We start from the raw sequence: 13,089 nt of genomic DNA, 5'->3' as shown, positions 1-13,089 counted from the left end.
TAAGAAACACACACCTGCATCCCCCACACACAGAAACCTCTGCTAGGAAGAGCCCTTCACACTGTAAAGGCTCTGAATTTCCAGTGTCTTTACCTCAAAAAACAGCAGTCACCTACATGATAATGAAAGGCATGAGAAACGCAGGTGATAAACAAGTCAGATGGGACTTGGTGCTCAGGAAATGTCACGAAGCACAGCGGTGTACCTCCCGCTGATCCAGCACAGTTACTAATAAGACACAGGACCTCCCAGCACAAAAAGGTCACTGCCAGCACGACCACCTGAGATTCACCCGGGGAAGGCGTTTATTTTGATGTAGTGGAAGTAGTAAGACTTTGGGGAAAATGCTCTAGGGAAAACTAAAATACACTGTCGTCACCTTTTCTGTAGACTGCAACTGCAGAGTGATCTACCAGACAGAAGCACACAAGGCTGCCAAGATGCTCAGTGAAGTCATCCTGAAGGGCTTTCTAGAAAGGCTTGCATATGCCTTGTCTCTGCCGCATGACTTACCTACTACATTTGGAAAAGCAAACGAGGTCCCTGCTCTACCCTACCTTCACACGAGGTCTACAAAAGAGCGTCCACGCTTCGGATCCCACACGAAGCTCCACCCCCATCTTACAGTTACAGTAAATTAACTGTTTAAGGTGGTGAGGGTGGTGACTGTGGGTACCATATGCTTTACGAGGCCCAGCAAGGACAGGGAAAAAATCTTGGGCCCAAAACGCTGTTCTTGGTTCCTGTGGCATCTTTCCCTCCACAAAAACTAAGCGAGTCTATTTCCTTCTCATCAACAGAGCTCATTTCCTACACTTTTGGGGAAAGCAAACTCTGATTCCCTTTTGAGTCTGAGCACACATGAAGATGTGGCACCTCTACTCTGAGAATCACAAAATACAACAAACTTAGAGCTAAGTAATTAAGCTCAATGTTATCACTGTACGGATGCAAAAGATGAGCCTGAGAGGGTCTTTCCAAATTCCTGGCTCACAGCAAAGAGCAGCCCCATTCTCCTGCCTCCCAGCCCACGGCCTCACCACTCGCCATCCAGGGAACCTATATCACTTCCTTCTCCATCACTACTAAACTGACAGCCCTAGAGTAACAGTGACTGTATTCCTGAAGTCACCATCCTAACACCTTTCGCAGTGGGCCTCCAGAGCGGACTTGGGCCTGACCACACCCACCCGTCCCCACTGAGATGACAAGTGACCCCACTATTCCACGCCTTTGAAGATTCCTCAACTTCTGGTCTCATACCTAGAAGCACCTTCCATACCAGTGCGCGGTACATGGACGGGAGAGGGAAGCGCTGGCTGAAAGTACAAAGCTTCTCAATATCTAGAGGAAGAAAAAACAATTAGAAGCTCTTCAGGTTAAAGAAGGTACGTACACCTACATTTTTTTTTTTTCTAATTGCAAGAACAGTTGAGACATTTTTTCAGGGAAAGGCTACCATATGGTTGGCAAATTTAGGAAAGGCAATATATTGGTCTGATTTCTAGCCTAGATCTGTATCAACTTAGCTATTTAAAACAATTAGCATTTTATAGAACGAGAGGCATTTTGCATATATTACTACCTTCCTTATAACATTAGTGGTAGTTAATAAATAACTCATCTCATTTTGTCCACATTACAAGCCTAGTTGGGGAATTGTTGTTCTGAACATACAGAAGCTCAAAGCAGCCAGCAAGCCACCAAGTTAACCCAGCTGAAAAGGGCTGTGTACCACCAGCCCTCACGTCCTAAGAAATCACACTTGGCAGTCCTGGCCTTGTCAAAGCAGCATTGTAATGCCAGACACACTTGAAATACATATGCCACAATGAGACCAAAAATCGGGTGTGAATCGTTTCTGAAGTTTAAAAGCACTCTATGGAGGGTAAGGTGCACAGCACTTGCCTTGTAAATGTGAGGCCTGGGGTTTGACCCCAGCACAAATAAAACAAAACAAAATAAAACAACAAATAAATAGCATCCTACAAATGTAAGCATTTTTAACTAGGGTTCAAATTACTTTACTTTGACAGCTGATTTTATTATCACTAGTTTAAGATAAAGTAAAATATCGACATACGATGCAGTCTTAGTATTTCCACAAAAGAAAATCGTGACTGAAGTCACCGCGTGTTTATCTAGAAGCTATGGTGACATATCTAAAACTGAAGGAAGCACAAAGGGTCAGCGAGGACAAATGTCACTGTTTAAAAGGCCTTGCAAAAACCTGTCAGAGAAGCAAAACTTTGAAAATTCTAGAACTTTTCTCAAACATACCATTCCAATGTCATCATATCCCTGAGGAATATAACAAGTAACATCCCGGATGTCTCTGAAGGTGATATTTATTTCAAAATAGTTGCAATGGCTGACAACCAACAAGCTTTTGTGTGCATGTGTGTGTGGACTGCAGCCAGGGCCTTCCTACTGAGCTACACCCCAGCTCATTTCTGCTTTTATTTTGAAACAGGGTCTCACTAAGATGCCAGGGCTGGGCTCAAACTTCTGATCCTCCTGCCTCAGCCTCCCAAGTAGCTGGGATAACAGGTGCGCACCATCACACCCAGCTGAACCTATAAGCTTAAGGAAACACGTGAAACTCACCCAAGGGGTCATCTTTCAGGAGGATCTCAAGTGACTTCTTTTCTTCCACTCCACGAAACCCCATTTTCTCATAATACACTGAACGAAAGTTTCTCTGCGAGTCTTCAGTCATGTTTCATTCTTGGTGGGGAGGAACACCTAGAGACAAAGAATGACAAACTGGAAAATCTGCCAAGGATTTTCTCCACCTTTTCAGTTAGTCAGATGCACCATGATACAGCGCCTGCTCTGGCAGGGGGCTTCATGTTAATCTCACATTTATCCACCTGACACAACCTCACCTATGCACCTTGGCCAAAACTCAAGCCAACAACACTTTGCTAAAACAGACTGCATAAGGGTCCTTAGACAATGGACATTCTGTAGCCATTAAGAACATGCAAATAAGTAAGTTACTGAAAAGGGAAGACAGGCAAAAGTGTACGATGCTGAAGGAAGTGGCTACCAAGCAGTAGATACTGTTTAACAAAATATGCACTGCAAATTAAGACTATGTTCCAAAATAGTAACAATAATGATCTTTAGATAATAGGGTTACACACGCTCTGAATTGTCTTTTACTTAGCTGTGCTTTCTAAAGTGGGTATTTTGTAACATGAAAATTTAAATCACAAAAAAGTAACAAGTCACAAGTTCCTCCCTTATTTTGTTTTTAAACACAATATTATCAAATGTAACTATCAAAAGTCAAAAGCCACGGTGGATCCACACTGTTAAATTATAACCAGAAGAGAGTAAGGAACGGGCAAGTTGACAAGTGACACCCCAAAAACTGGAGGTAGAAAAGCAAGGTAAAATCTGGCCCGAAGACTTAACAGCTCCATGATCCCCGGCTGTTGTACGAGAACTCTCCAAATGTTGGCCATCTCGCATTAAGAAAAACTCGAATTATGTTGGTGTTTCAAGAACAGTGAAGTCGTAATGCCTTTTGCAAAAATACTGCACTGCCTCACTCAATCGCTTCAGATGCTGGGGCAAGAAGGGCTCAGTTACTTTAGAAACCCCATGACCTGAGGTTTCTTCCTTATTGAAAAGATGCCCTGAACCATTCGGTCACAGCGAAGATGAGGATTCGTTTAGGAAACACAGTGCTAAGAGTTACGAAAAGAACGCAAAACATTAAAATACAGAATGAGCCGGGATGTGCTTTTCAAAAGCACTCAAGGTTCCCTGTTGTCCAGCCACCCATTCACTCTAAGACGGCCCTGTGATGGCAAAGGCGGCGGCTGGCAGAAACCCTGTCAGGGCCACCTGCTGCCCGGGCGCGCCCCGGCCCGGAAGGCTGAGCACGACCGGGTCCTCGCCCCCAGGTCCCTCCGTCGCCACTTTGCACGCTTCACCTCCAGCAGTGGAAACACACCCGGGGGGGAGAAAGGTCCACGGGAGACAGCGGAAACCCGGCAGTGGGCGCTGCTGCACCGCAGCCTCGGGGGCGCGCGTGGGCGGGCGGTGCCTGGACACCCGCGCGCCTGGCAGGCCACAGAGCGGTGACCCGGGCGGACAACGCCCCCGGCCCAGCCCGGCCCGGCCACCGGATGTGACGTCAGCCCTGGTGGGCGGGAGCTGGGTATGCGCGTGCGCAGAGAGCGTGCACGGGAAGCTCCGCCCATGCCCCGCCGCGGTGAGCGTGGGACGCTCGGGCGAGTCCCTTGACTCTTATCTCCAGCTCTTGCGGCGACTGTCCCTTCTCCACTCCCCAGGCGCCATGAGCCCGTGCCCCAGCGCCTCCGTAGCCCCAAGCCCTTCCTGACCCCGAGTGTAGCGACCAGCTGTCCTCAGGTCCTGCGTGGCGGAGACCCGAGGCCCAGACCGTGCGTCTGACTCAGCTCTGTCCGGGGAGGCCGGCGTGCTGAAATACATGGGAACGAGCCGGAGGAGAGGCCGCCGAGCTCTGAAGCCCGCGGCAGCCAGAGTCGGCCGCCTGAGGCCCTGGCGCTAGCTTCTTGGCAGCAGCAACTCGGGGCAGGTGGAGGGGGGAACGCTGCGGCGATGGGGACAGGCCGGGGTGCGCTTGGCCTTCTGCAGGTAGTCCTGAGTCAGAAGCGGGGACGAAAGTTAGGGAAACTGATTTTTGAAGGCAGTGCTGCCATTGGGGTCACCTGTCACAGAAGCGACTGTTCCTGGCTTAGGAAGGAAGTTCTGTCTTCCACGGGTTCTGTTTACCTTAACCTGAGGGCCAGTCACGACCTTACCCTACCGTATCTCCTTTGTCTTTAACAGAGTGCGTTAAATTAAAATCCTAAGTGTCGAAGGAATGAAATGAGCACGTGTGTGAAGCAGGTGGCAGGGCGAGTGTGACTGAGCCCGCAGCTATTTGCAGGATCATCACAGCCATCCTACATTTTATGCTCTTTGATGAACTGATAAACTGAGTATTTGGAAACTTCCGTAGGCGATCAGGCTCCTCAAGCCTGCTCTCATCTTTCAGTTAAGGTGAAACACTTTAAAGAAGTCTCCTCCCTCCAAAATCTTACAGTGGTTCCCACTTCACTCAGTATAACAGAGTGTTTACACTACGTCTCTCCCAGCCTGACCTCATTTACTACTCAGGCTTCTGCCCTGTGTCCTTCCCTGCTTCTGGGACAGTTTCCATCCTGAGCTGCACTGCCTGTCTTTCTCAGTTCCCGTGTCCCCTACCCAAGGCCTGTTCTCCCCATTCTGCCTACATTTGCAGTCTCGCCCTGCGTCTCACGCTCCTGTGCCCAGATCTCCTTTCATTCCTCTCACAGTTCATCACCTCCTGACGCTTACTATAACTTACTCATTTGGGCTTCGTCCTCGCAGAATGTCAGTTCCTTGAGGTCCAGGCTCCCTGCTTAGTTAATGGAAGCACCCTGATTTCATAGAACAGTGCCTGGCACCTCGTGCTCATCACAGGCCCAGCGAGTGAAAAGGGGGCCCACGTGGGGAGAAAGGGCAGCCATTCTTTCTTAAACTCACAGTTTAGCCTTGAGCTGTGGGAGGTCATGGCCTCTTGGACTTCTAGCACAACACGGAATCTCTGTAAGGCATGCGGGTAAAGCACTTTGAGGGACATAATTGAAATAAGAATTTCAAGAATCACAGGTGCATTTTGCCTAAATGTGCGATCAGGCTGTTCTTTTGTGACCTTGTCAAGCCTTGAAGCCTGGTGTTCTTACTGCCCTCTGGTGGTCAGTTGTTCTTACTAAAGTAGAGAAGGCATAATGCTAGTCAAGAATCACACCCTGAGGTTAAAAGGACCCTACAGGTCAGTAGTCCTATTAACTGTGATGCACAGAGCTAAACTTCGGAGCATAAGAAGGGGACAAAACATGAAGAACTGGTGTCATATCTTTCAATGTTTAGATTTACTTTGATAGAATACTAGGTATCAGATACTGTCTACCCCAAACAATTGCCCTTCTTTTAGAGAAGAAAAAATAGACACCCAGTCAGGACATGGTAACTAGGCAACTGGCTTCATGCTAAGTAGCAACTAAACTTGCTCGAAAATCTCATCAAAGTAGGACTGGTGCTATAGTTCAGATCTAGAATATACCCCAAAGGCCTGTGTGTTAAAGACTTGATTCTCAGCTCAGGAGGTGGGGCCCTGAGGGAGGATTTAGGTTCCAATGGCCTCCAAAGGGATCGTGAGGTGGTAGGGAGATAGCTCAGTGCTAAGTGCCTGCCTGGTAAGTGAAGGTCCTGAGTTTGATCCCTGGTACCACGAATAGCAGAACAAAACAATATATGAAGCGATCGTGGGATGCCAGTCCCTCCCTTCCTGCTTCCCAGCCACATTAGGCACAAAACTTTGATGCGGCACACTCTCTGCCCCAGAGCATGCTGCCTTGCCACAGCCTCAAAGCAATGGGACCGCCTGAATGAGCCTAAATAAACCTTTCCTCTTTTATTATTTACTGTTGTGCTTGGAATTGAATCCATGATCTCCCGTGTGCTAGGCAAGTACTCTCCTTTTGAGCTTCACCACTAGCACTCTTTAATATTTTGAGACAGGATCTCACCAAGTTGTCCAGGCTGGCCTTAAACTTGGGAACCTTCTGGCTCACTCCCTTGAGTAGCTGAGACTAAGTGTACCACCATGCCCAGTTGAGCTTCTCCTCTAAACTTGACTGATGTCATGTATTTGTTACATTAACACGAAGCCTCCCAACACAATGGAGGGTGTATAAATTCAGATAACTCTTGCATGGGTCAAGCCCCATCTCCATCTGACGAGAGACAAATCGGAGGGAGGCTCATTTCCATCATTTTGGTGATTTGGCTAAAAGGCATGCAGAATGGGTATAGCTCAATTATTGCCAATTATAGACATGTTTGCATCTTTTCACAATGTGGCTGCTTTTTGAATAATAATAAATTGACAAGCTACATCGACTTCATCAGCCTTATCTGACGAAGTACTAAGGTCCACATGGTAGCCAACAGCTGGGAAATCGCAAAGCCTTTCATTTCAGTCTTAATTACTAATATTTGAACACTAAATTTACATATGGTTTATTGGGACAAAGAAAAAAGGATAAACAGTGGCTTCAGGATTTGTAGAGCCTGCACTGAAAATCAAGATAGAGTCCTCAGGGATCTGAAGTCACCACAGGTGACTAGGTTCTGCATGTAAAATCTTATTTTCAACCTATATTACTTGGCCATCATGGTGTGTTTTCATAACCCCTTTTAGGATGCATAACTGTACACAGAAATGTCCTGCTGGAGAAAAGAGGTGTCAGTTTGTCAAAATTAATGGCCTAGGTATCGTGGGTTTGATTATAGGTGTGCCCTGCTGCCCGGGTGTGTGGGACCTCTGATGATAGCTGTAGGCTGCCTCGTGCGCAAGGGCCCGTTAACACACAAGGCTGCCATCCACTGCTGGTGGTTGCTTGGCCTTCTGCAGTGACCAGTGCAGGAAGGCGCTGTGGAGGACAGCGCGTCACAACTGACCAGGAAATAACTTTCGAGACTTGGTGTAGCTCATGGGATTAGCATGCGTGAGGTCCTGTCTTCCATCTCTAGTACACAAAAACTTTTCTAGAAAAACAGGATTTTTTTACAAAAATGAGCACTAGTTTGTCATGAGAGATGAGTCTTTTTTTTTTGTTTGTTTGTTGGTTTGTTTTTTGAGGAACCAGGAATTGAACTGAAGCCCTTGCGCTTGCCAGGGAAGGGCTTCTTCCACTGAGCCATTTTCCCAGCCCTAGAGATGAGTCTTAATGTTAGAGGTACTGTAAAAAATGAACTTTAGTATAGTCAACTAACTCCTGAACACAGTATACATTAGCCATTCCTCCCCTGGGTTGAGTTCACCAGCCTTGCTACACAGGTGCAATTCTCGATGGCGGCAGCAGAGGGCAGCAACAGCAGGGGTTGGGATACTACTCAGCAGTGAACCTGGTCAGCCCTGCTTTGGAGTCCACCGACCAACAGGTGTTTCCAGGTGCTGAGGAAAGAAGACTGGGCTTCGTGTGCCGAGTAACCTGCACAACCATCTTCATCTTGCAGGTGGAAATGCTGAGCAAGACAACATAGACCTCTCAGTCTGGCGAGAAAAAGAATGCTAGTCCCGTCCATGTGTTCTGTGCCTGCTCTTCTAAGAGCCACATGTACGATGTCATGAATTGTCTTAACCTTAGGGCAGTGCTGTTATAATCACCATGAGTATTTTGTAGTAAATGAGTTCAAGTGGATACAGCTTACAAATGTCCTCTGATTCAGAGTCTATATGCTTCACTATGATACTGCTTTGTGGTGTGGGTGTGTGTGTGTGTGCGTGTGTGTGCGCGCACATGTGCACTCATGCTAGAATGTACCCTTTGGTGTACGGAGGGTTTCAGTTAGTTTATTAAGATGTGAGATAAGAGGATGCATATGTTGAGCTTCCCTCTTAAACGCTGTAAGACAGGAATGGACCATTAGGTGACTTTGAAGTCAGCAAAGCATCATAAGGCGTACAAATAGCTAAGACAGTTGCGGTGTCCCTAGGCTACAGAAATACAGATATGAGACAAAAGCCTAATGTCCCAAGAGAGCAGGGAACAATAGACAGAGTCCAGGGAGAGCTGCTGCTTCTTGTTAGTACATTCCTGGAAAGCTGGGATTCAGGCTGTGCATAGCAGCTTCCCCTGCAGGCGCCCTGTCCTTTGATCCCTTGCTTGGGATGTTATCGGCTAGCATTTGTGTGAGCCTAGTGTTAGGCAAATGGTGGAAGTCAATAGAGACAGTAGTTTGTATTCACTTAAGTAATTCTGCACATTCCTTAGCCGGCCTTTAGCCCTCAATAAATGGGAGATGCTTCTGAGGCTCTGGGCTCACTTGGAGAGAGACCAACCTTAGTGAGACCTCTGAAGCTACATTTATCAGGTCTTCTTGTTTCTTTCAGCACTGACCCATAACATACAGCACTAGGCCATGTGATCTTCGTGCGTGTGGTGCTTGGGATTGGACCCAGGGCCTTTGCACAGAGCTACTACATCCTCGGTCCTTTTGGCCTTTTTTTTTTAATTTGAGACAGGTCCTTGCCTTGTCACTAAGTTTCCCAGGCTGGGCGTGAACCTGCAGTCCTGCCTCAGAGCCCTGGAATGCTGGTATTGCAAGCATGTGGCACCGTGCCTGGCTGCCGTGTGATTTATGGGACCCCTTCACAGACACTGTCCATCCTCCAACCTGAGGGTTGCGATGTGGCACATGATGTCCTTCTTGCTGTTTAACAAAGACAGTGGCATTTGGAGTCTGATCTACAGACCATTCATTCCTGGCTGGCCCGTGAGGTGAGTACAGGAATTGACAGCAAGCATTTAGACACTTTTACAGCAACTTGACAGTAGTTTTCTCTCTGTTGAACCTAATAACATTAAGGGTGTATGGTGGTTTTTTTGGGGGCTTGGGTGGTACTAGGAATCAAACTCAGGACCTTGCTCTTGTCAGGCGGGTGCTCATGCCACTGAGCTATATCCCCAGCCTCAAAGGCTTGGGTTTCAAATAGCTTTTTTTAGTTTTGTTTTTCTAGTAATTCGTGATCAGTGTAGAAGTCTGTAAGAGTTTAGAAATATTATTTTCACAGAGAAAGTGAAACTCAGCACTATATTTAGTATTTTGCAGTGCTGGGGATCAAACTCGGGGTGTGGCACATGCTGGACACACATGGTTCGGCTGAGTCACAGTCCCAGCCAGTGCCATTGCTCAGATGTGGAGGAGCTGCTCCTCTCAGCGTTCCAGCAACTCCACTGACCAAGATGAAAGTAGAAAGGCAGGGTGAGGTGATGCACCCCTGTCACCCCAGCACTCGGGAGGCTGAGGCAGGAGAATTGCTGCAAGCTCACAGTCAGCCTGGGCTATATGGTGAGTTCGAAGACAGCCTGAACTATACAGTGAGATTCTGTCTCATAAATACCCAAAATACACAAATAAAATACAATTAAGAAGAAAGAAAGAAAGATGGAAAAGAGGAAGAAAAGGAAGGTGGAGGGCTACCTTGATGACTCTCCTCTTCTTATCTGGGGCCAGATCAATGAGCACAGGAAAAGAATAAAATAAGAAGAAACTGGTAGAATGAGGAATATGTTTTAAGACACAACGCTGGCCTTAGGCATTGCTGGGGCGTCACTAGCCTGTATACTTGAGATGTCACTGTATCCTGAAGTCCTAAATAAACCAGGCTCTCACATCACATCCTCTTATTCCTGTTCACTTATCACAAAAATCAATACCTGATTTTCAGCTGAAACATGAGCTGTTGACCGAGTTCCACCGTTGGCATCAAAAGTTGCCACTTAGGAATAGGAATACAGGATGAGTTCTTCTAGACGAAGTGGCATTTCCCAGGGAAAGCAAGGTAACCGATATAAAAAAAGGAATTATCAAATCATAAATACAAATTTAAAAAGTGAGAGTTTGTCTTTTGTTAGAGAAAAGAAAAACTGCATAGTCTTTGTTCACGTAAAGGTACCCCCCATTCCCAAGGAAATTACCTGGGAAATGATCAGCCATATTTCGATTTAGCAGTGCTGCTTAGCCTTGCAGGAGGACAACATAAATGTCTGCCCAATATCTACTATCAGTGTTTTCTCCTAACTCTGCTTTCCTTTCTTTTCTGTATCTAATGCTTTCTTTTGTCTTTAGACACTCCGTATGACAAAGCAAGGACTCTAGAAGGATCCAAACCAGGCTTTTGTGTATGAGGTTGGCAGCCTCCCTGCAAAGAGCGTGGTTTGATAGGAAGGATAGATAGGGACCCACACATTCACTCCTTTAACAATGTTTTAGCCTTGTATGTGCCAAGCTCTGGGAAATCCTGCCCCTGACTCCAGGGAACTCACAGTCTGCTAAGGGACACACAAGTGGCTGTGGCTTAAATGCCCCCAGCAAAACTCCTGAACAAATCCCATGCCCTTTGTGAAGACAAAGACGTAGAAACTTGATCTGAGTGAAGTGTTTTGAGGTAGAGCCTCAGGGAGGAAATTAAAGTTAAAGGAAGCCAGAAGGGTGGGGCCCTAATCCAATAGGACTGTGGCTTTATCAACTGAGGAGGAGAGACCTGAATTAGGATGCTTGGGCTCTCTTGCCCTGTGATGCCCTGCGGTGCCTCAGGACTATGTAGAGTCCCTGCCAGCAAGCAGGACCTCTCCATGTGTGCCACGCAATCTTGAACATCCCTCCCTGCCTTCAGAACCAGGAGCTGAATAATCCTTTTCCTGATTGGTTACTCAGACTTTGCTATTCAGTTACTGCAACAGAAAATGGGTTGAGAAATGGGACTCCAGAGAACCACTCAACTGTCTGGTGCTTTCATGTGTGTGACAGGTAGTCACATATATTGGGGTCTGAGAATTCCCTCAGAGGGGAGGGACCATAGAAAATAAGGAGGGCTTCATTTGCTGACCTGTGTAATCCTATTACTACCGAGAGGATATGGAAGAGAAGGTAACAGAAAATGATTTTGTTTTCATGGAAGAGAAAAATGCATACACAAAAACAAAATAGAAATTAAGCAACTAATTCAGGGAACATTTGATCTGCTGACCTTCTCCTTCCTGGAACACTTGACTTGTAGCTCATGGGAGTCTGGATTTTAGTGAGTAGGGTGGCTGATGCTGGCCGGGAAGTATTATGGGCTGGTTATCACACGGGGTTTGCAGGGCTGGACAGCAAAGAGGAGTTAGGAGGAAGGGCGGATGGCTGAATGGAAGCTGAGGTATGGACATGTCTGTGAACTTGGAGGAGTCAGGTTGAACATGAAGTCTGTCTCCTACTGGGCCCCATTGGGACAGTTTGGGCTTGGAAGAAAGAATAACAACCATTGCAATGGCTTCTTTTTTGGCACCTGTTTGTTTGTGTGCCAGCTCATAGCTGTAAATACCAGACAAACACAAAATTGACCAACTCACATGTTCTGCCCATAGTCAAGAGAAAAATCGATACTGGCAACTCTATACAAAAGACAAGTTCCGACCTTTTAAAAGCTCTTAGAATCAAAGACTTACTTTCTGCCAAGAGGACCTGAAGAGACTATCACTGGCTCACTGATTTGAGGAAAGGAAGGAAATGTTGGCATAATTCTTATCCTACAGATGAAGCAAATGAGGCCTAGGAAGACGATTTTAGCTTTCCAGAGTCCAACAGGCAGTAGGGGGAGGAGGTTGGAGATTGGAGAGCACCCACCCTGGTGACGCCTGCCAGGAGTCTGTCCTGTTGCCTACTGAATTGGAGGGAACAAGCTACCTCCTCTGTGCTGGGAAGAGGAGGAAGGAGGAGAATACCCAGGTGCTCACTGACAGGCACCAGCTTTGCTAAGAGTTCATGGTGGACAGGCCAGAAGCCCTTGCCTGTGCATTAGAACAGAGTGGGGAATGCTCCCCAGGTGATGCTAAGAGGTAGCTGAGAGTCGCTGCTCTCCGTGCATGGCGATTGCTAGGAGGGTGAGCAGAGGGCGAACAGTCTTGATGTGGGACAGGTGGAAGGCATGAGCATGTCACCTGGAGCTCAGGCCCACAAGCCAGGGAGCGCAGGACTTCGACACACCCAGGGCCCTGCTGAGTCTGTACTTCTGCTCAGGCCTGAGGATTTGTGTTTCTGTCCAGCTCCCCACATGCTGTTGTAGGGCTGGGCCTGGAGCCAGCTTGAGAACCATTCTCAGACCTAATGCACCGCCAGGATGGACTAGGGAGTACGGGTGGGGAAGAGGGTCATTTGGGCTGCATATCCAAGCACAGAAAGGTGGCAGAGGCCACAGCATGTGCTGTCTCTGGGTCCTTGGACCAGGAAATAACTGCCAGGGACCCAGACCATACAAACAGAAAGGAACATTGGTTGTATTTGTCTCCTGTGCTGACTGTAGAGTCTCTGGAAACTCACACTAAAATTAGGTAATTTTTGGAACATGGCTTGAAAAAGATTTAACCTGCTGGCCTCGTTCCCTGGTCTAATTACTCTGCTGTCTTTTCTACCTTCCTTGTTTATCTGTAAAAATTCTCCTTTACCGCCCATAGCACCAGCCTTCGAATGGCCCAG

At 47.2% G+C, this 13,089-nt stretch overlaps 1 long non-coding RNA gene across 2 annotated transcripts; it reads right to left on the bottom strand.

The window, feature by feature from the left end:
• Window positions 1-1,254: 1,254 nt before the first annotated feature.
• LOC111815898 lies at window positions 1,255-4,124 on the bottom strand. 2 transcript variants are annotated; one of them, XR_002820523.1, is made up of 3 exons: window positions 3,948-4,124; window positions 2,608-2,745; window positions 1,255-1,344 (listed from the first exon to the last, which is right to left on the bottom strand). It is a non-coding gene; the product is annotated as an uncharacterized LOC111815898 (long non-coding RNA). The 2 variants fall into 2 exon arrangements; XR_002820524.1 differs by having other exon boundaries at window positions 3,968-4,124.
• Window positions 4,125-13,089: the final 8,965 nt, after the last annotated feature.

This window comes from Octodon degus, unplaced genomic scaffold (assembly GCF_000260255.1).
Source record: "Octodon degus isolate 3935 unplaced genomic scaffold, OctDeg1.0 scaffold00023, whole genome shotgun sequence".
NCBI classification, from domain to species: domain Eukaryota; kingdom Metazoa; phylum Chordata; class Mammalia; order Rodentia; family Octodontidae; genus Octodon; species Octodon degus.
This window is presented reverse-complemented; position numbering and strand designations above follow the sequence as displayed.